Consider the following 22,577-nt stretch of genomic DNA (forward strand, 5'->3'; position numbering starts at 1 on the left):
ACAGATTTTGTGCGATCGAAAACCCACAGTGAACGGATGGCTACAAAATGCATGGCTGTATGGCATAAAATTTAACAGCCATTCATTAATAGTACGTTTTTTAACGCACAAAATCAGTATATCTCTTTCATACGTTATGCCATCGCATATTTCATTAATTTCATAGATACAACAAAAGATTTTATTTTTGTTTTTTAATTTACATAAATTGTACACATTTATTTAAAAGAACAATTATAACATATTTAAAATATTTTTTGCAGAGACCTGCCAAGCCACCTTGTATGTCTTGTCGGTGGAGTTCTTTTTACATATTTTTTTTGTTTTTATCAATTTTAACCTAATATAAACACAAAAAAGAGAGAGATACATAAAAAATATAAACTATTTTACAATTTGTATAGAATTAACTCTTGATCATTTACCCATTTGTTTATTTTGCCTTAGTTCCATATTTTATTTTGACCTATAACCTCCGTCGGCAACAAATTAAAAATGTTTGGAACGATATATTGAAGATTATTAAAAAAAAATTAAGCACTTGAATATACCACTTTAATGAGTTTTATTTATAATATATATATATATATATATATATATATATATATATATATATATATATATATATATATATATATATATGTATATATATATATATATATATATATATATATATATATATATATATATATATATAAATATATATATATATATATATATATATATATATATATATATATATATATATATATATATATATATATATATATATATATATATATATATATATATATATATATATACATATATATATATATACGACTAGTTTCGAAAACTAACAGAAACTAGTCGTATATATAAATAAAACTCATTAAAGTGGTATATTAACGTGTTTCATTTTTTTTCGATAATCAACATATCATTCCACAAAGTTAATACCGAATCAATAAATGATATATTGAAGTGTTCGACTCCCATATTTATTGTTTATTCTTGGGATTATCAAACCTTCGTTGTGGGTAAATCGTGAATCATTGTTGTGTACTAGAAGATTTCGATATTTTTGATAGAGACAAGACGGACCGTACACCAAATGCGTTCGTGAAGACATTGGCTTGTGTGCAGGAGCAGTAAGAACTTTGACTTATTTAAGTATGTTTCTGCATATGATAGGTATTGTTAATTTATATCCAAGATAAGAACGAGATGAAATATCACTAAATTATAAAATGAACAAAACGCGCGAGATTTATTTCACACAAAATGCAAACCTGTAAACTCGACGTCAGGCTTGACGCCAATAACTCAACATTATTTTAGTGAAATAAGGTAACGCCGGTTATTTATTACGTCATCATTGGCTGTGGTATGCACCATACTTTCTCTGTAAAATGAGTGGATTTTTAAAATAAATTGTAATTAAAATACTTTCATATTTTTAAATACTTGAATGTAGTCAGGTCGAAATAATTAGCGGATATGTATTAGGAGATGCATGAATTTGAAAAAGGCGAAGATAGCTTCCAAGGAAAGATTGGTGTGGCGTTCTATTCTCTCTGCCTCCCCTGCGAGAAAGCGACGTGATGGTTACAAGTTAGTTTAAAAAATAAGATTAAGGTTATGTAGTATCTCGATAGAATTGAATGCCTGCTTATCTAAAACTTCACGTGTTCATAGTATAATGCGCTGTAATTTCAAAGAAAAAAAACTTTACCTCATGGCCAACGTTCTACTGGCATTACTCGGATGAAAGGTTTTTTTTTTAAATATAAATACTTGCTTTTACCTTTTATTTGAATAAGAACATAATTATTATGGTAACAAGATACAAAAATAAAAAAAATATATACAAAACCTCATCACATTTCATGAGGTTCTCGTACTTATTTATTTATTTTTTAAACCCATATTTATTTTTTGGTCCAAAAAAGCCTGTATTCCTTCTTCAAACCCTTATCCGCACACAATGGCGCATAGGGTACTGCATCATATAAACGCAGTGTTATTTTGATCGTTAACACATAAAGGAAAGGTGATCAGCCCTCCGCTTCAAGTACCAGTCCAGGGTAATATTGAATAAATATTAAAGTAAAAAAAAATCACTTATATTTATTTGACCCACCCCTGAGAATCGAACCAGGGACCTCCAATACGGTGGCCGAGCATGCTGACCATAACACCACGGAGGCGGACAAAGGTTTTTTTATTTTTTTATTATTGAGAAGGTGGCGTTATATAAACAATTCTAAATTATTATTGTCTTTGTTCCATTCCAATAGCATCGTGATGTACAGCTCTCCTTCTCCTTCACTCTTTGTTATATATTTATATCTTCTCCCTCATGTAACGAAATGTGCCTGATAAACGTAAAGCGTCCTTGAAATTTTACTCTCAGTTCTCGTCCAATTATCAATTATTGAATCAATGCTTAAGAAGTTTTGATTAAAAAAACAGATTTAACAAGCGGTGATCGTACGTGTTTTGAAATTCTCTTGAATATCGTCGAAATGTCAAGTTAGCCAAAAACCTGAAGTCGATAAATAATATAATAATCATATTTGATTCTGGCAATAAATATTGCCGTCATTATATCTATTGGACTGTGAATTGGTGTTCTTAACTATTCATTTCATTTCTACAAGGAAACATTCAAATATCGTAAAAAAATTATCGTCGCTAATTGTTTTTTTCTTCTACCTGTTCGGCTGTCAACAAACCAGGAATGCTCAACTTTTTTTATTTGGTCGTTCTTATGGTTTTATTATTATTTTTATTTAATACAGTTACAATAAAATATTATCATTTAATTCATTTGCTAGATATTTATGATTTAACGGAATTGCAGGTACCCTAATTAGTATTGTATAATAGACATATATCGCTCACTCCTTTCAAGAACGTCATAAATCAAAAAACGGGATTTTTCAGGAGAACGTTTTTAAAGTTTAAAAATAAAATACAATGTATTAAAAAAAATATCAAGCCACTTGTTGAACTTTTTACTGTGCAAAAGATCTTTTTAGGAGAAACCAGAAGGTTTTTTCTCCATTTGAAAAATATTTAGTATATTCAAAAAAATAATTAAACGATACCTTTTCTTTAAAATGCAAAAACAACACTTTCTGCCCTGTAGCGGGTAAATATGAAGTTAAAAATATGCCACTTTTACTGGGATATAGTTCCTTTTTTGGGCATTCCGAAAACATGCACAACTGATAATTGACGATTTTTGATTTATGACGTTCTTGAAAGGAGTGAGCGATATGTGAAATCAAAAGCTGTAAAATAAATCTATCAATATTTAACTAACCTCCCATCAATGCATTTTTTTTAACGTTGTAAGTCCATATTACATTATGTATCACTCAATTTTGGGTACTTTGCCAAAAAAATCCATATTACAATAATATTTTTTATTATTTTTTTATTCATTTAATATATTTACATTTTTATTTATAACATAATACATTTGAATCATTTATACATATGGAGAACTTTTATATTTCGATTCGCTGTGCCTCTCCATAAAAGAGTCTGTGCTCTTGTGCTTGGAAAGGGACTTACACTCGTGGTTTAATGTTATATAATAAAAGATATAATAGTTTTTTTTTATATTTTTTTTTAAAGATTTAAATGTATAGAGCTTTAATTTTTTTCTTAAGGATTTTTATATCATCTATTTTTTTAATTTCTTTAGGGAGTTTATTGAAATGTTTGATTGCCAAATATTTGAAGTTTTGCTGAAATTGCTTGGTGTTGCATTTTGGAGTAGAAAAATCGTTAGAGAATCTCGATGATAAATTTTTTATTAAATTTAAATAGTTGTCACCCTTAAGTATTTGAAAAACTGCGGTTTTTTTATAAATGGATTCTATATTTGGAACTTGAAATTTTTTAAATAATAATTTTGTTGGAGATACGTTTTTTTTTCAAGATGACTTTAATTAATATCATACTATACATCATATAATATCATTTTTACGTATGAATTATGTACCTGTTAAAAAAATACAGAATAATGGTGAAAAATTACAAACGAAACATGAGAGAGCCAAACTTTTTAACGGGTTGTAAATTTTTCGCTCTCCCGAAAAATTACTTGTAGCGTTTTCGAAATACGGAATTTGTTTAGAGTTCTGACATCAACGCGTTTAATTGAGATGATAAATCCGTAATGGTTGAATTCACCTGAACCGTAACATGGTACCTGCAAGTCGACGGGATGCTGGGCAGTGTCGATCTGACTGCCGCCCGTCGTACAACTCGAGAGCAAACCCGCTCCAAAGTCCCGCGCGAATTCAAAACGAAAATTCGAACGTTCAAAATCATAGACAAAATAACAAAAGCGCAAAAATAAAGTACCTAACAAAAGAACACGTTTAATTTTTAAATAATTGTGAAAATAATGGGATAGGTTTTGTTATTCGTAATATTTTTTCCCCAGTAAAAATAAAGTACTTAACAGAAGAACACGTTGATTTTTGAAAAATAATTGTGAAAAAATGCGATAAGAATTATGTTCGTAATATTTTTTCCTCAGTAAAAATAATGTACTGAACAAAAGAACATGTTCATTTTTTAAAAAATAATTGTGAAAAAATGGGATAAATTTAATTCGAAATATTTTTTTCTTGGGTAATTAATTTAATTATTTCGAAACAAGTGTTTGTTTTAAAATAATGTAACATGCATTTTTAAAACATAAATCTACTTTTATTTTCATATAACAAATCACAGGATAAATATTAAACATGGTAATTTAATATAAAAGAATTTTGATCAAAATTATATAGGTTTTTTATTCGTAATATTTTTTTCCTCAGTAATAAGTTTAATTCTTTGAAAACGAGTGCTTGGTTTTAAAAATGTAACATACATTTTTTATGATATAAATCCACTTTTACTATCGTATAAAAAATAAGATGAATATCAAACAAGGTAATATAAAAAAAACGTATATTTAAAAAATCGTATTTTTTTCGGTATTTACAACATTAAATCAGTCGTGTTTTTTAGTACCAAAAAATAGTATCTTTTAAAAAAATATCTACGTAGGTACCTATCGATTAGAACTAATCGTTAACCAAAAATATTGCTTCATTATTTTTGTGTACTAAATATTTTTCACAATTATTTAAATTTTAATTTACAATTTAAGATCTCAGTTTTATATAAATATTCGTCGACAAGCCATGGATTATGTTTTTATGTGTGAGAACCTGTTAACATTTCGACTGCAAGTGCGTTATTAAAATGAAAATGTGAATAATAATCCTATATAATATCAATTAATTAATGACTATATGATTGGTATCTTCGACGATTTCCAATAAACATCTGCTATCCAAATAAGACATTGTTGTTTTAATGCGTTCAGTAAAAACAAAATAAATATTTTGCAACTTGTGAGTAAAACGTGTTTTAAAATCAGCGTTAGTAATTATAATTCTTACGTAAATCAAGAACAGTGGTATATTAACATAATATTTATGTGATTCGAATCGTAATGGTTACAAGTTAGCGTTTTACAAAGCATTGTGTTTAAATACGTGTTTGAAAACAAGTGAGGCAATTTTTTAGAAGCGTTGCATTGACTCATAACTCACAACTTGTAAATTTAGCTGTAATTAGCTAAAAAGGTGAGTAATATATTTTTTGCTGTCTAAAAATCCGAAGGTATTTATATATAAGTATTTATACATATAAGATTTTTGCCTGTTGATGCATGGCAAGTCTACAATAATTACTTTTGTCTTAAATTTATGACAAAAAAAACAGTCGTTAAAACGTGTAAGGTGAACATTATAATGTGTTCCCAATACTACATATAACAAGGTTAAAATACATGTATATATACGGTCTATTATCATGTAACATATCGCTCACTCCTTTCAAGAACGTCATAAATCAAAAATCGTTAATTTTCAGTTGTGAATGTTTTCGGAATGCCTAGGAAACGTACTATATCACAGCAAAAGAGGCGTATTTTTGACTTACCCGCTACAGGGCAGAAAGTGCTGTTTTTGCATTTTAAGAAAAGGTATTGTTTAATATTTTTTTTAAATATACTAGTTATTTTTCAAATGCAGAAAAAACCTTCAGGTTAAACCTAAAAAGATCTGTTGCACAGTAAAAAGTTCAATAAGTGGCTTGATATTTATTTTGAATGCATTGTATTATATTTTTAAACTTTAAATCCGTTTTCCTGAAAAATCAAGTTTTTTGATTTATGACGTTCTAGAAAGGAGTGAGCGATATATATATATATATATATATATATATATATATATATATATATATATATATATATATATGTATATATATAAATATATATGTATATATATATATATACATATATATATAAATATATATATATATATATATATATATATATATATATATATATATATATATATATATATATATATATATATATATATATACATGCACTCAGTATATCCGTATTTCGGCTTTTTTTAATTTTAAAATGTATGATTCGAACGTTCAAATCAGAACGCGATCAGTCGTGTTAGGGGCAAACGTCTTTCCGCACTCATTTTTTTAGAATATATATTGGAATAAGATTTTTTTAAGAACATATATTGAACATTTTTAATTCCTTTCCTTTCAATAAATCTTTTATTTTCAAAACCATGCGTGTGAAAAAAAAACTATTTTTTCAATAGAAAAACTATGCTTAAAGGAAAAATTCAATTACATCTAATGTTGTCTGGGTTTACAGAAAAATCTCGCCCTAAAGAGGTTATCATAAGAAGTAGTTATCCCCAGATCAAAGTGCAAAAATGTGTAAAATTAGTCACGATTCAAAGATTAAATATTATTATTATTTAATTTAATTTTTATTTGAAATTTTAAAAATAATTGAATAATACGCCAATGTAATTTGAAATACTACTAATAAATTAAACTAACTAAAACTAACTAACCATCACGCCGCTTCCCCGCAGGGGTAGGCAGAGAGAATAGAGCGCCACACCACTCTGTCCTTGCAAACATTCTTCGCCTCTTCCACGTTCATGCATCTGATCATACATACCCGCCGATTGTTACGACTCCTAACCTGACCACTTTCAAGTATTTGGCATACCTGATCGTGCCATGTTTTTCTCGGTCTTCCTCTGCTTCTTTTCCCGCTAACAATCGCCTCATAAATTTGTTTTACCGTTCTTTCCTCACTCATTCGTTCTACATCAAAATTCGTCCAAACCATCTCAACACACCTTTCTTAATTTTATTGATAATGCTTATCTCAGCTTTGCATTCCTTCCTTATTTCACTATTCGTACATCTATCATACATCGTTTTGTCGCACATTCTTCTGAGAGATCGCATTTCGACTGCATTTAGTCTACTTTCATCCTTCTTTTGCCAACTCCATGTTTCATTTCCATACATTAGAGTTGGAACCAGGACTCCGTTGTGCACTGCCAGTTTAGCTTCCTTTGATAGGTTTTTATTTGCTATAACTGATTTCAGTGCACTATTCACTTTGTTCCCAGCATTCACTCTCCTTTCTATGTCTTTATCAGTCTTTCCATCCCTAGAAAACATACTACCCAAATACACGAAATCATCTACCTGTTCCAAAATCTCTCCGTTTACCAATATTTCACATTCAGATCTGCATTCTTCTCTTTCAAAAACCATAATCCTGGATTTGCTAACATTCATCAATAAATCGCTTTCCTTGCACACATTATACACTTTTGTCACCAATGCCTGCAGGTCTTCTTTGCTATCGGCAAGAAGAACAGCATCGTCAGCATACAAAAGGCAACAGACAGTCAAATTATTCATTCTAGCTCCAACATTTAAATCTTTCAGTTAATACTAATACTAATACTAATTAATTGAACATTAAAATTGTAGAATAACAAGATAATTTAAATATTAAAAAATAAAACCCTTTTTTTAGTTATGAAAAATGTTATTTTATTTATCCCCAATATATGATAAAGGCAGTATAATTTTCTTTAGCCCAGGTAGCATTTAACCTAATTAATTTTTATTCTTAGAACACCGTTTTTGTGTACTAATAAAAATGGATGATGATTCAAACGGCTTAAAACGATTTTTACACTATTTTATGCTTACATTTCACACTGGTAATGAAAAAAAATACATTAAATAAATAAATAAGCTTCTTCTTTAATTTGCGGGTGTAATCCAGGCTTTAGTCGCAACATTTTAAGTGTGTCCAAATCTGTTCACAAATCTGCATTATCTCCAATTATAGGAGTAATTTTTCATATTATTTTTTGACATCTCATCAAAGATGAAGAAGAATATGGAAGTCTGGGCAATTACTGGGCTGACAATCGTCACAAATTTGTGAACAAGTATTTGGATACACTCAAAATATTGTAAATAAATTAACTGGTTAAATTATAAGCTAAAATAATGAAAATGAAAATGATGTTTTCTGGCGTTTCTCTTGTATGTGATTATAATCCAGGATTCGAACCTCACATACTAAGAAAAGAATTTCTGCTCAGTATAAAGCTTATTTTTATGTAACCAATAGATGTCTCTAGTGAAGTTCTAGTGATTCAAGAACAATGTTTCGAAATTGGTTGATATATGTAGAATTTCCAAGAATTGGAGTAGTGTGGATGTCAATAATGGGTAGAATTGGTGAATGTCACACGTGTGTAAAGTGATCACTTAAACCAGCCTATGACTGTCGTCAGCCCTGCAAATGCACAGACTTCCATATTCTTCTTCATCTTTGATGAGATGTCAAAACAAAAAACAGTTTCATTTATGAATGTACAATTTACGAGTGTATTCTTATCTTTAGTCCCCTCGACGACCCACATTTATACTCACTTGTCTCAAAGCGAGTATAAACATGCGCTATGCTTGAATGATACACACAAAAGGAATAGTGTATATAAAAAGAAATTTATTATTATTTTTATTTTTAATATCGTTGAAGTGTTTATTACATTGGTATTTGGTCAGAATCTCTTCATTGTTCGCGATATATTGAACGCGGTGAACGTGTTTAAGTACCTATCTTACCTTCGAGTAGAGCATAGTATCGGCGCTCGTGGATTCGCCTTACTATGTACCGGGTTCGATACCCTGCTCGGTGATTGAAGATAAAACAATAATCGTTTGCGAAAGATAAAAATCATATTTTTATATTTGTAACGTACGTAATACCCATCTAGATAACCATAAAATGAAGAAATATTGTTCACAAATGAGAACCTGTTTTTAGGCCTATTTAATTCCGACTTAATACGTTGGCACAATACTAATTTATTTTTATATTTATTGAACTGGAAATGGTAAATATAATGATAAAAATAATAATAATAATTAATCTAGCGCCATTTCCGTAAAATACTACTACAAGGGCTCTTTTTATACATAAATATAATATTGAAATATACATAGTTGTATAAAAGGTTGTACGATATATGTTTGAATGGTGATATAAGGAAAAACAGGCTGAGATAGGCATTATAGACGTAGTGTTATCTTGATCGTTACTTACATGAAGGCAAGGTGATCACTCCTGCTCTTCAGGGACCAGTGTTATATTAAAAAAAAAATTGTAAATGAAAACACATGTTTTTTACCACTTGAGTTAAATTTATTTTCAGAACCGTAAATGGAAGCATCTGTAGCTTCCGAAATTAATCGTTAAAATATAAATAATATAACTCAAGTGGTAAAATAGTGTTCTCGTTTATAATTTCATTGTCACACCATAAAGTTAAAGCTGAATTTTATTTTTACTCCCCTCCCTGGGAATCGAACCCAGGACATCTAGCGCGGTAGCTAAACATGCTAACTATTACACCACAGAGGCGGACAGATATTTATTTATAAATATATACATATAAACATTTTTTATTAACATAAATTGTAAACATTTATTTAAATCACAATTTTAAACACATTCAATTTTTTTTTGCAGAGACCAACCAACCAACCTTGTGTGTCTTGTCGGTGGAGTTCTTTTTGAATAATTTTTTTATTGTTTCTAACGATTTTAACATCCATCGGCAACAAATTAAAAATGTTTGGAACGATATATTGCAGTGTTCGACTCCCATATTTATCGTTAATTTCTATTTCTATATATATATATATATATATATATATATATATATATATATATATATATATATATATATATATATATATATATATATATATATATATATATATATATATATATATATATATATATATATATATTGCAAACTCCCGTTTGATTACCATTTATTATTTCTTATTTATATGTACAAACCCTGTAAGCGAACTCCCTCTCTAAACACGAGCAATCTGCTCTCTTAGTGAGGTAGCACGTAAAAAAAAAAATAATAATAATAAAAATATGTAACTATGTTGATTATTATGATAAAATGTGTAAATATGTAGATTACTTTGTTGATTATTTTTGCAATACAATGTATCTTTGATTAAAAAAAAATATTTATATATATATATATATATATATATATATATATATATATATATATATATATATATATATATATATATATATATATATATATATATATATATATATATATATGTATATATATATATATATATATATATATAAATATATATATTTATATATATATATATATATATATATATATATATATATATATATATATATATATATATATATATATATATATATATAAATACAATTAAAATAAGATATTTTGATTATCTCATTACAATTAGATCACGATTTCACGACCATGCTGCAATCATTTTTTTGGCTAGACCAATATATATATGGTCATTATTCATTGCAGTTGTGGATAACAATGGCGCCCGGAAGTGACGATCCGTGAATGGAGGCAAACGGATACGATCCACGAAGCATATCCGTAATAACCAATGATTATCTTCTCGTTATAATGCCATTCGTCACTAATTACATCATACTGTATGACAGCCTACAATTTACAGTACAACACTCATAGGAAACTACTGGTAGTATTCGATGTAGGGACTATTTCTGTTCTTAGAAATCGTTTGTTGTACGTTTTTGTTCATTATGCGTCAAAATATCTGAAAAAAATAAAACGCTAAAGATAAAAATAACTGTGATTCCCATAGTCATGATATACCTAGCAAATGTGTCCATTCTAGTAGATTGCCATGACTGTCACAATATATGTATAATTCGCATACGAATTCTTTGAGGCCCAAAATACGATGAATCGCGACTTAATTCACTTTAAACCCAGGTAATATTGGACACAATTGATTTTTTCCTAAAACACCGTTCTTGTATTATTATTTTTTCTAAGAAATAAAAATATATTTTTAAAAAGAAAAGAATTATTGAAAGATAAGGAGTAAAAAAAATTTCTATACATATTTTAAAAACAATTTTTTTCTTAATATTCTTTTAAAAAAATGGAAGTGAAGTGACTCTTAGTGCAGCCGTAAGCTTAGTAGTGGTGTAGGACCTTTGTAGGGGTTTGGAAGTGTTGAACAAATGAGTGAGGACAGAACTGTGAAACAAATATATGGTATGGGGCGACGTTGTTGGAAATATAAGCAAAGGAAGTCTAAAGATAACTTGGCATTGTCGAGTTATTAAAATACTTGGGCATGGACAAGAATCAGAATAATCGGCGGGTATTTGTACGATGATGCATGAATGTGGAAGTGGCGAATAATGTAAGCAAAAAGAGTGGTGTGGCGGTCTTTTCTCTCTGTCTACCCCTGCGAAGAACCAGCGTGATGGTTGGATAGTTATATTGTGAATTGATTTCTCACTAATTTTGTTAATACCATGATGAATCAAATACAAAAATTAAATACTTTGTAAAACTACTCGAGCTTTTTGATGTAAACACGACTAGTTTCGAGAAAATCTGCAGTTCTCGACGAAACTAGTCGTGTTTACATTAATAAACTCAAAAAGTGGTCTTGCATTACTGTTTTATTTATATTTGTATTTCCAGTTAGCAACCTAGTTATAAAACATTCTAAAAAATAACTCCTAATTGAAGATAATTTGTGAACAAGTACGTTGACCCACTCAAAATGTTGTTTATAAAATATTTAAATACATTGTTTTCCCTTCTTGAATGCAGATACACGCAGGTACACTTTTTCCGACCGGTTTCAACAAGAACCTTGTCATCATCAGAGTTTATTACTAATTCTAAAACATTGAAATACTCATAGTTACATTGTTTTCCATTTCATTACGAATTAATTTTTCGGGAATTTTCTTTTAGAAGTCGCATAATTCACACGCTCTCAAATGTTCGTAAATCGGACATTCGTAAATCGAGAATCGCCTGTTCATTAATTCATATAAACGAGCAAAAAATGACATGGGAACGAACTGATCACAACGAGGCTTTTATCAGACCATCTACGATTAAGGCGATTGAATGGATCAGTGATATTAATTCTCGATTCGATTTTCATTCTCATTAACGGACGTTTAACTGCACGATTTCGTTACCTTTTTTCTGACTTGGCGTCTAGCTTTGTGACTACTCAACGACTAGTCAAACTACATATTTGCTACAGATGGGTAACTTTACTAACTATAAGCGATCGAGGATCATATTCCAGCCATCAGCACGCTGAAATGCTCTGCGGTTCTCAATCAATTCCTTATATTCTATCCCCGTATAATGTTACACCAGCTTTTTTCGTTCAAATAATAAAACGTAGATAATTATGATAAATATTGTGTGGACAAGTGGTAGCCTGGAGGGGAAGAGAGGTAGTGGATTATAAAAAAAAATTGCATTACGGAGTCAACGTTATTTATTCTCGATAATATTAATATTTAAAGCATTTACTTTGTGGTTAGTCATTTTTACTTTTTTTTTACGAAAATGTTAGTAAAATAATATTAAAATAATAAAACCCTTAGCCGCACCCCAAAGGTGCATAGGGCACTGTGTCTTATAAACGCAGTGTTATCATGATCGTTTTACACATGAAGGAAAGGTGATCAGCTCTCCGCTTCAGGTACCAGTCCATGGTAATATTGAATAAATATTACAGTGAAAAAAATACTTATATTTATTTTTACCCCCCTTGGGAATCGAACCCGGGACCTCCAGAACGGTAGCCGAGCGTGCTGACCATTACACTACGGAGGCGGACAAAATGTTAGAAATATTAGTATATAACCACTCACTGAGATTTTTATGTCTACTGGTTTCGAGACGTACCCGTCTCTTCATCAGGACAATTACTACCACAGCGTGCAAACAATACTACCCTTCACTACCATAGCACTATTTACACACTTGAGACTACACAAAATGTTTAATACATGCGATTTTCAGTCGACCCGAAGATCAACATGCACTAAGGGTTGCAGCACAAACATGCGTTAAGAGCCGAGGTCAAACATGCTCGTTAAATATTAATAATATCGCATTTATTATTTACCTTGCTTATTAAGATTATAGAACAAACCCTTCGCTGCATTGTGTATCAAATTTGTTATATAGCCAAAAGGTAGTGTTAAATTATATATCAATATCTTATAAGGATAACCATTGCATGTTGTTGATATGTATTTTCATAATTGTTCCTTGTTAAAAGTTGTTATTTTTTTTCTTCTTATTTTTAGAGTAAGATACAATAGATCTTTTTTATTTAAAATAAAAAAGTCGTACAATGAAGGGTTAACTGGATTTTTGTTTCTTTTAACTAAGTAAAGATGTTTTATTTCAATCTGTGTTGGGAACAGGAGGAATAAACAAGTGTGAGCCAATCAGGAACTTCACAGTATTTGCTCATTGCTGGGAGGAAACCACGTAAAATTCCTCAGAAGGAGGCAGACTGTTGACTATCATCAACAGACCTTCCGTTCCACTAGAAGAGGGTTCGGCATTTTGTGTCCTAGCTTGGTTTATGGTGTCAAAGATCCCCACATGATGGACCGATCAAGTTAAGGCAGCAGCAGACACCTCGGTGGTTGGAGCGCTACGTGCAGCGCAGTCAAGGGATAACTGGAGAATAGTCATTGCTTCGACAAGGGCCACGACCTTCAGAATTTATTTTTTATTTTTTGGGAGTTATACAGCTTGTACATAAAAGAAATATATTTTGATTATTTAGATTGATAATAATTAAAGGCAATTCAATAATTCCACACAAATGTTATGAATACTGTTGTATATTACGAGAGAAAAAAAAGAAGAGAGGGTGGATGTGTGTGAGTGTATGTTTGTGTGTGTGTGTCAAAATAAATATTAGTGATTTTTCAGTCTAATATTTATTTAATATGACCCTAGACTGGTACCTGAAGCGAAAGGCTGATCACCTTTCCTTCGTGTATTGAACGATCAAGATAACACTGCTTCTATACGATGCGGTAGGTACCCTATGCACCATTGGGGTGCGGATAAGGGTTAGAAAAAGTATGTGTGAGGGTGGGAGTGAAAGGTTAAGGGTATGGTAATGAGGAATAAGATGGAGAAGAGAGGTTGTCAATCATAGGTAGAATGTTGAATGTCCATCTTTTAATTTTTTTTCTATCTTTTTCATTAAATCTAGTCAGCCACAATAATGTGTGTGTGTATATATGTGTTTTAAAAAAGTTTTTGTGACATTGTATTCGATAATAAGATGCAAACGATTATGTTATTAATCTTTGGAGCGTATTGGTACTCATACATATTATACCTATTAAGTTTATCTCTTATCCGGAATTGAATAAATTTGTTTTCTTTTAATAAAATCATCGAGTAGGTACACGACCATTAGCGTCGCTATTAAGTTCGTGGTAGACAAGAATTGTAGAAACATTTAATTGGTCGTAAAAGCTGATTAATAAGAGAAATAAATTATTCACAGGTAGTATGCTTTATACAGCCCACAATAGTTGAGATTCACGGGACATGCTGTATAACGTATTCAGTAACATATACACACACATGTGTGTGCATACACACACAAAACCTGAAAAAAAATTAACAAGCCCTGATTATGACTAAGTTCTTGTCGAAACCGGTAGGTTTAAGTGTACTAATAATAAAAAAGTGGTTAAAACAAAGTTGTTTAATTTTATAAATTTTATTTTATTTGCTTTAAATTGATTCTTGATTTAAACGGACGACAAGAGTAAACTAAAATAAAAACATCAAACGACATGGTAAACATTGTAATATTGAGAATATTCTTATACTGGATGCATTTCTTTACCATACATTCTGAATACATTTATGTGGGTCCTATGCTCGAACTCTTAACACATTTTATTTTTAATGTAATGTTATATATTCGATCATTTATCCGACTCTTTAGCTTAGTAGTTAGATCATTTTTTAGTTACCATGCTGGAGGTTCCTGGTTTATTTTTTTGGAAAGCTAAAATAATTATGTTTCATTTTTAAATTGAGTATTATTATTCAATATTACTCTGCAACGTGTCTTCGTTATAGCGAACCACGCGAATGTGTCTGTTGCACCTATATTTTTTATTCATCTGATTAATTGCTGATTTCAAGATATTGATTATTAAAAACAACCTGAAAATGATAATTTATTTTAATTAAAAAAATAATAAATTAATATATTTATTTGACATATTTATCGATATCAATTGTATTCCAACCTATAAATGCATATTTAAGTTTAAAAAGGAATATGCGAAAGGATGTATGCAGTTGACAATAAATTGATGAGGCAATAAGGCATAAAAGTCTATCAGGTTAAGTGGTGTTTTATTTATTAAGAAAATATGACAAGAAGAATGATACGAAAAATGAACTAAGTGACAAATTGATTGATATAAAATACCGAATGTATTTTATCTATTTTATTTTTTCTAGGAATCAAGCTCATTCATTTATGTAGTGTCAAGTCATATTTTCTTATTTAACCTTGTGTTTTATTAAGTATTTTTTCGGCTAGCGAAAAATTTACAACCCGTTAAAAAATTTGGCTGTCTTATGTTTCGTTTGTAGTTTTTCACCATTATTCTGTTTTTTTTTTTACAGGTGCATAATTCATACGCAAAAAATGATATTTTTATATGATATGCTTCTTACTTTATGTTTTTCTAATTTATTTCTTTTAAATATGCTTCTTTTGCCTATTTATTATACCTGTTTATTGTTTTTATATTTTGCCATGTATTAGTTTTGGTTATTTCAAAAAAATCTTTATTGTTACTTTATTATTTGTGTTCTAGTCTTGTTAACCTTTATCCCATGTCCCAAAATGAGAAATATAAACTACTCATCGGGAATATTATATAAATGACTTATGTATGTAATATGTTTTGAAAAATAAATTAATAAAAATTATTTACTATACACATTCAATATTATTTTTAAGATATAAAAACAGAATATGCTTTAAGTCCTTGTACATAAAAAGTAGGGAGAATTTTTCAGGTAACTAATGAATAATTTTAATGAAAAAACCTTTATCATGCAATATAACATTTTATTCCGATTTCAAACTCGAAGTTATTAAATTTAAATTTTGATATTTTCAAAATTGCTTACGAATTCCGACATAGGGGTCCAAATGTAAAACAATGCATCGCAGTTTATTCAAAATTCTCTCAATAACTCAATGCCAACATGACATCTCATTGTAAAATAAAGCGATCGATAAGAATTCAACATAATTTTATGGTTATTATGGTGTATTTTGAAACTGGAACCATGCAGGCGGTGTTTTTTAAGTTCACATTACAGAGATGCTTCGCATAACGTATTTAATTCGTTCCAGGAGCAAGTTTATCATGCAAAAATTCGTTAAGTGAAACGCGTTTTCCCATAACAATACATGTTTAAAAAAACAATTTGTTCTGTTGCATAAAATATGGTTTACGACCATCATAGGCTTGGTAAAGTGATCACTTTACACGCGTGTAACATTCACTAATTATACATATAATTGACAACCATACTAAAAACATTTGGAACTTCTGGAAAATCATGGGCAGAATTGGTGAATGTTACACGTGTGTAAAGTGTTCACTCATGATGGCCTATGACGGTCGTAGACCCTGTAAATACCTTGATTTCCATGTTTATTTTCGTATATTAAATATCGAGAAGTCAAATATAACTCCTAAGCGGAGATAATCCAGATTTATGAACAAGAATTTGGACACATTTAAAATGTTTTAAATATATAATTTTTTGACATCTCATCAAAGATAAAGAGGAATATGGAATTCTGGGCATTTACAGGGCTGACGACCGTCATAGGCTGGTTTAAGTCATCACTTCACCAATTGTACCCATTATTGACAACCACACTTCTCAAATTCTTGGAAGTTCTATATGTATGAAGTAATTAAGAAACCTTGTTCTTGAATCACTAGAACTTCACAAGAGACATATATTGGTGAGATATAAAGAAGCTTTTTTATCTAACAGAAACTCTTATATTAGTATGTATTATTGTATTTATTTGGAGATAGTCCAGATTTTGTGAACAAGTATTTGGACACACTCAAAATGTTGTTTTAAATAATGATTAAAGAAAACACTTGTTTTATACCACTTGAGTTTTATTAAAGACTAAATGTTTCAGAAGTTAAACTTTCATCATTCAGGTCTGTATAATAACAAAAATATAATATATAAAATTGTTCTATAAATAAGGAGAGGGGAAAGTTAGGGGGAGGGGGTTAGTCAAGGGGCGGAGTTTGAAAACAAAGGAAAAATGGAAAGCAAAGGTGAAGAATTTTGAAACAATATATTATTTAATAAATTATTATCAGAATTATGGTTTTTTTGGATTTATAAATTTTCAAATAATTCATAATTTGGCCTTTATATGGAACAAGGTGTAATAATTTTAATTTATGAGAGTGAAATGAGTGATGAGTATCAATTATACTAATCACTCATTTCACTATTATCTATTAAATATGTTTATGTAAAACATAATAAGAAGTTCACCCATTCGTGGAAGCTCGGGTATAACTAATATCAATAGTAAGGTAGAGGAAAGGCAATTGAGATGTTATGTGCACATAGGACGTAGAGAAACTGAACATATTATAATCCAACACTCTCCTTATAATTCATCGTTCACATTATGTAATACAACTTAAAAACATTTGAAAAATCGGGCATGAACAGACATCGCTCACTCCTTTCAAGAACGTCATAAATCAAAATACTTGATTTTTCAGGAGAACGTTTTTAAAGTTTAAAAATATAACACAATGTGTTAAAAATAAATATCAAGCCACTTACTGAACTTTTTACTGTGCAACAGATCTTTTTAAGTAAAACCTGATGGTTTTTTCTCCATTTGAAAAATATGTAGTTTATTTAAAAAAAATAATTAGGCAATACCTTTTCTTCAAAATGCAAAAACAACACTTTCTGCCCTGGAGTGGGTAAATATTAAGTTAAAAATATGCCTCTTTTGCTGGTATATAGTACATTTTCTGGGCATTCCAAAAACATGCACAACTGAAAATTGACAAATTTTGATTTATGACGTTCTTGAAAGGAGTGAGCGACATGTCACCTCTCCCGTGGTCTCCGGTGGAATGAATTCTCTGTTTGCGAATATCCCCTTAACAGATTCGTAATCATCTCATACGAAAAATCGCGATAGCCCGAAAATTCTCTATTATTTCTATTCCAAAATCGTGATTGTATTACGTACGTACCCACAATAAATTCGAATCGTGCAAGGAGGGGCTAACTACACCCACTAGGCATATTACTGGGTATATTGCTTACTTATAGTTTATCGTTATATTGCCATACTTGTCCGTTTAATTAAGTCTCATCGTCAGACAAAAATGGGAGTGTACCGTCCAACCTACCACATAATCTAGTTCAGTATTTTATTACTGGAATTATCCACTAATAAATACGCTCGTAAAATCCTGAGAGTTTTTGTGTGTTGGCCTCACCATGTGGGCTTGTACTAGCTTGTGGCTTGTATGATCACCAGGGAGAATGCACGATAGCAGTCTGAGTGATGCAAGCTGGTACGAGTACACATACCGCTCACTCCTTTCAAGAACGTCAAAAATCAAAAATCGTCAATTTTCAGATGTGCATGTTTTCGGAATGCCCAGAAAATGTACTATATCCCAGCAAAAGCGGCGTATTTTTAATTTAATATTTACCCGCTACAGGGCAGAAAGTGTTGTTTTTGCATTTTGAAGAAAAGGTATTGTTTAATTATTTTTTTTTAATATACTAAATATTTTTGAAATGGAGAAAAAACAGGTTTTACCTAAAACGATCTGTGGCACAGTGAAAAGTTCAATAAGTGGCTTGATATTTAGTTTTAATACTTTGTATTATATTTTTAAACTTTAAAAACGTTCTCCTGAGAAATCAAGTTTTTTGATTCATGACGTTCTTGAAAGGAGTGGGCGATACATCCCCATCATTGAGTAATTTTACTCTTTTAAATTTAAGTTTTACTTGTTTAATACCACTATTTCTTAAAATCTATTATGACACGTGTTTCTATGCATTACGCATTATTTTCATATACGGTGTTTGAAAATTATGCGGAATGCGGTTTAAAAAAAGGGTATACTTACTCGTATATTATGAAAAAGTGACTGCCGAACCTATTTTTCTTGTTAATGTTAAATAAGTACGGACAAATACATTTCAATTCAATTTCGAATCCTTATCCGCACCCCAATGGTGCATAGGGCACTGCTTTATATAAACGCGGTGTTATCTTGATCGTTTACACTCTTCAGGTACCAGTCCAGGGTAAAATGGAATAAATATTACAGTGAAAAAATAATTTTTATTTATTTGACCCCCCTGGGAATCGAGCCCCGTGCTGACCATTACACTACGGAGGCGGACTAGAAATAAATAGTTATTCTTGAAATATATATATATATATATATATATATATATATATATATATATATATATATATATATATATATATATATATATATATATATATATATATATATATATATATATATATATATATATATATATGTATATATATATATATATATATATATATTATATATATATATATATATATACATATATATATATATATATATATATATATATATATATATATATATATATATTATATATATATATATATATATATATATATATATATATATATATATATATATATATATATATATATATATATATATATAAATATATATATATATATATATATATATATATATATATATATATATATATATATATATATATATATATATATATATATATATATATATATATATATATATATATACGCTTGTATTGAAAACAAAAGTTTTACTTGCATTTTCGTTGGTAACTTTCGCTTCTCTGCAATTAAATTAAAACAAATATATATTTTATTAATAAAGGTATATCTTAAATATGCAGATTCGGACAGTTCTCACAACCTACGCGGTAATTTATTACATACGATTAATTTTATCTAAAGACACATCACAAAAGCTATCAGCCATCGCAATAACCATGGATATTGTAAAATACACCTGTAGGTAAAACATTCGAGAGTTGACCAAAATTAAAGAAATATTTTATGGCGCACTTCGTGCTCGAATTTCTCGACATTTCCCAGAACTATTTGATTTAAAAAAAAACTTTTAAACAGTTTAAATATTTGTTTTTAATAGTTTTCACATATTTGATAATACCAAATTAAAGTAAGTTTCATCTTTATAAAAACTAGAAAAACTAAGCGGTGTAGTCATTAGTTATGATCGGCGGGTATTTATAAGGAGATGCATTAATGTGGAAAAGGAGAAGATTGTTTGCAAAGACAGAATGGTGTAGCTATTTTTTTTATTCACCATTTTTCCTTTTATTGGTCATTAACATCGCATTATATATATATATATATATATATATATATATATATATATATATATATATATATATATATATATATATATATATATATATATATATATATATATATATATATATATATATATATATATATATATATATATATATATATATATATATATATATATATATATATATATATATATATATATATATATATATATATGTATATAAATATATATATATATATATATATATATATATATATATATATATATATATATATATATATATATATATATATATATATATATATATATTTAAGTATATATATATATATATATATATATATATATATATATATATATATATATATATACATACATATATATATATATATATATATATATATATATATATATATATATATATATATATATATATATATATATATATATATACATAAATATACATATATTTGTATAAATACATATATAAATTATTCCCATATTAAAATTGCACTAACTCAAGTCGGCAAATAAACCAATTGCAATTAGCAATCAAGTCAGCACAACGCCAATACGAGCAGTACCCTATGCACCACTTAGGTGCAGACTGGAGTCTAAGAAAAAATATAAATCGATATCTTAAACAAGTAAAAAGTCGGTCTAATAAATAAGTGAAATAATTATCGATCTTCAATGTTATATATGCTGTAAATCTTATTCATGATCGTACATTTATGATTTACGAGATACTCGTAGACAGAGATTTATTACTATTTTATTCTGGAAAAAGTACACATATAAAATCAATAATTATTACATCGGTGTGGTATGTAAATAGTAATTTATTAGCGGGTAGCACGGCCACCGTCTGGGCGGGTGGGGTGAGTGCGGACAGCGGGCGAGTGGGGACAGCCGACAGTAGACTGGACATAATTACACGGAGAGTACACTACGTAACCGGTATAAATCAAGTGACAAAAGGTCCTGTCTACTGTTCGCGCTTGCTCTGTCCACAAGAGGGGTCGTCAACAGTCGGAATCGTGATAATAATTTTATAACCTAAAAATTACATTATTACTTTTCTAGTACACAATCATGATACACGATTTACCCACAACGAAGGTTTGATAGCCCCAAGAATTAAAAATAAATATGGGATTTCAAACCCCTTATCCGCACCCCAATGGTGCATAGGGCACTGCATTATATAAACGCACTGTTATCTTGATCGTTAACACACGAAGGAAAGGTGATCAGGCTTCCGGTTCAGGTACCAGTCCAGGGTAATATTGAACAAATATTAGAGTGAAAATATCACTTTTATTTATTTGACCCCCTTTGGGAATCAAACCCGGGACCTCCAAATGGTAGCTGAGCGTGCTGACCATTACACTACGGAGGCGGAATATGGGATTAGAACACTTAAATATATCTTTCCAAACATTTTTAATTTGTTTCCGACGGAGGTAAGAGGTCAAAATAAAATATGTAACAAAAGCAAAATATAGGAATGGGTGAATGATCAAAATGTAAAATGTTTTTTTTTTAATTTTCTTTTTTTTGTGTGTATATTAGGTCAAAATAGATGAAAAAAAAACGTTTGCAAAAAGAACTCCACCAACAAGACACACAAGGTGGCTTGGTGAATCTCTGCAAAAAAAGTTTATTATGTTTATAATTGCTAATAAATGTTTTAAAAAAACTTAAACTTGATTATAACTTTACTATACATACATATACTTATTATTAAAAACGATGAAATAAGTCCCTTTCCAAG

The 22,577-nt window shown here is 29.1% G+C and overlaps 1 protein-coding gene across 5 annotated transcripts in view; it reads left to right on the top strand.

Annotated features, from left to right (window-relative positions):
* Positions 1 to 4,246: 4,246 nt before the first annotated feature.
* Positions 4,247 to 22,577, top strand: part of Wnt2 (Wnt oncogene analog 2) — a 136,200-nt gene continuing 117,869 nt past the window's right edge. Inside the window, exons 1-2 of one of the 5 annotated variants that reach the window (XM_088272190.1) lie at positions 4,247 to 4,358; positions 5,159 to 5,639. The gene's annotated coding sequence lies outside the window, so the exon portion shown is untranslated. Of the gene's footprint in view, positions 4,415 to 4,641; positions 4,755 to 4,915; positions 4,939 to 5,158; positions 5,640 to 22,577 lie in introns of those variants that run through there. The other 4 variants (XM_088272189.1, XM_088272192.1, XM_088272188.1 and 1 more) reach the window with 4 other exon arrangements.

The sequence above is a fragment of the Brachycentrus maculatus genome, unplaced genomic scaffold (assembly GCF_059751285.1).
Source record: "Brachycentrus maculatus isolate JH-2025_06_01 unplaced genomic scaffold, ASM5975128v1 h1tg000482l, whole genome shotgun sequence".
Taxonomy (NCBI): domain Eukaryota; kingdom Metazoa; phylum Arthropoda; class Insecta; order Trichoptera; family Brachycentridae; genus Brachycentrus; species Brachycentrus maculatus.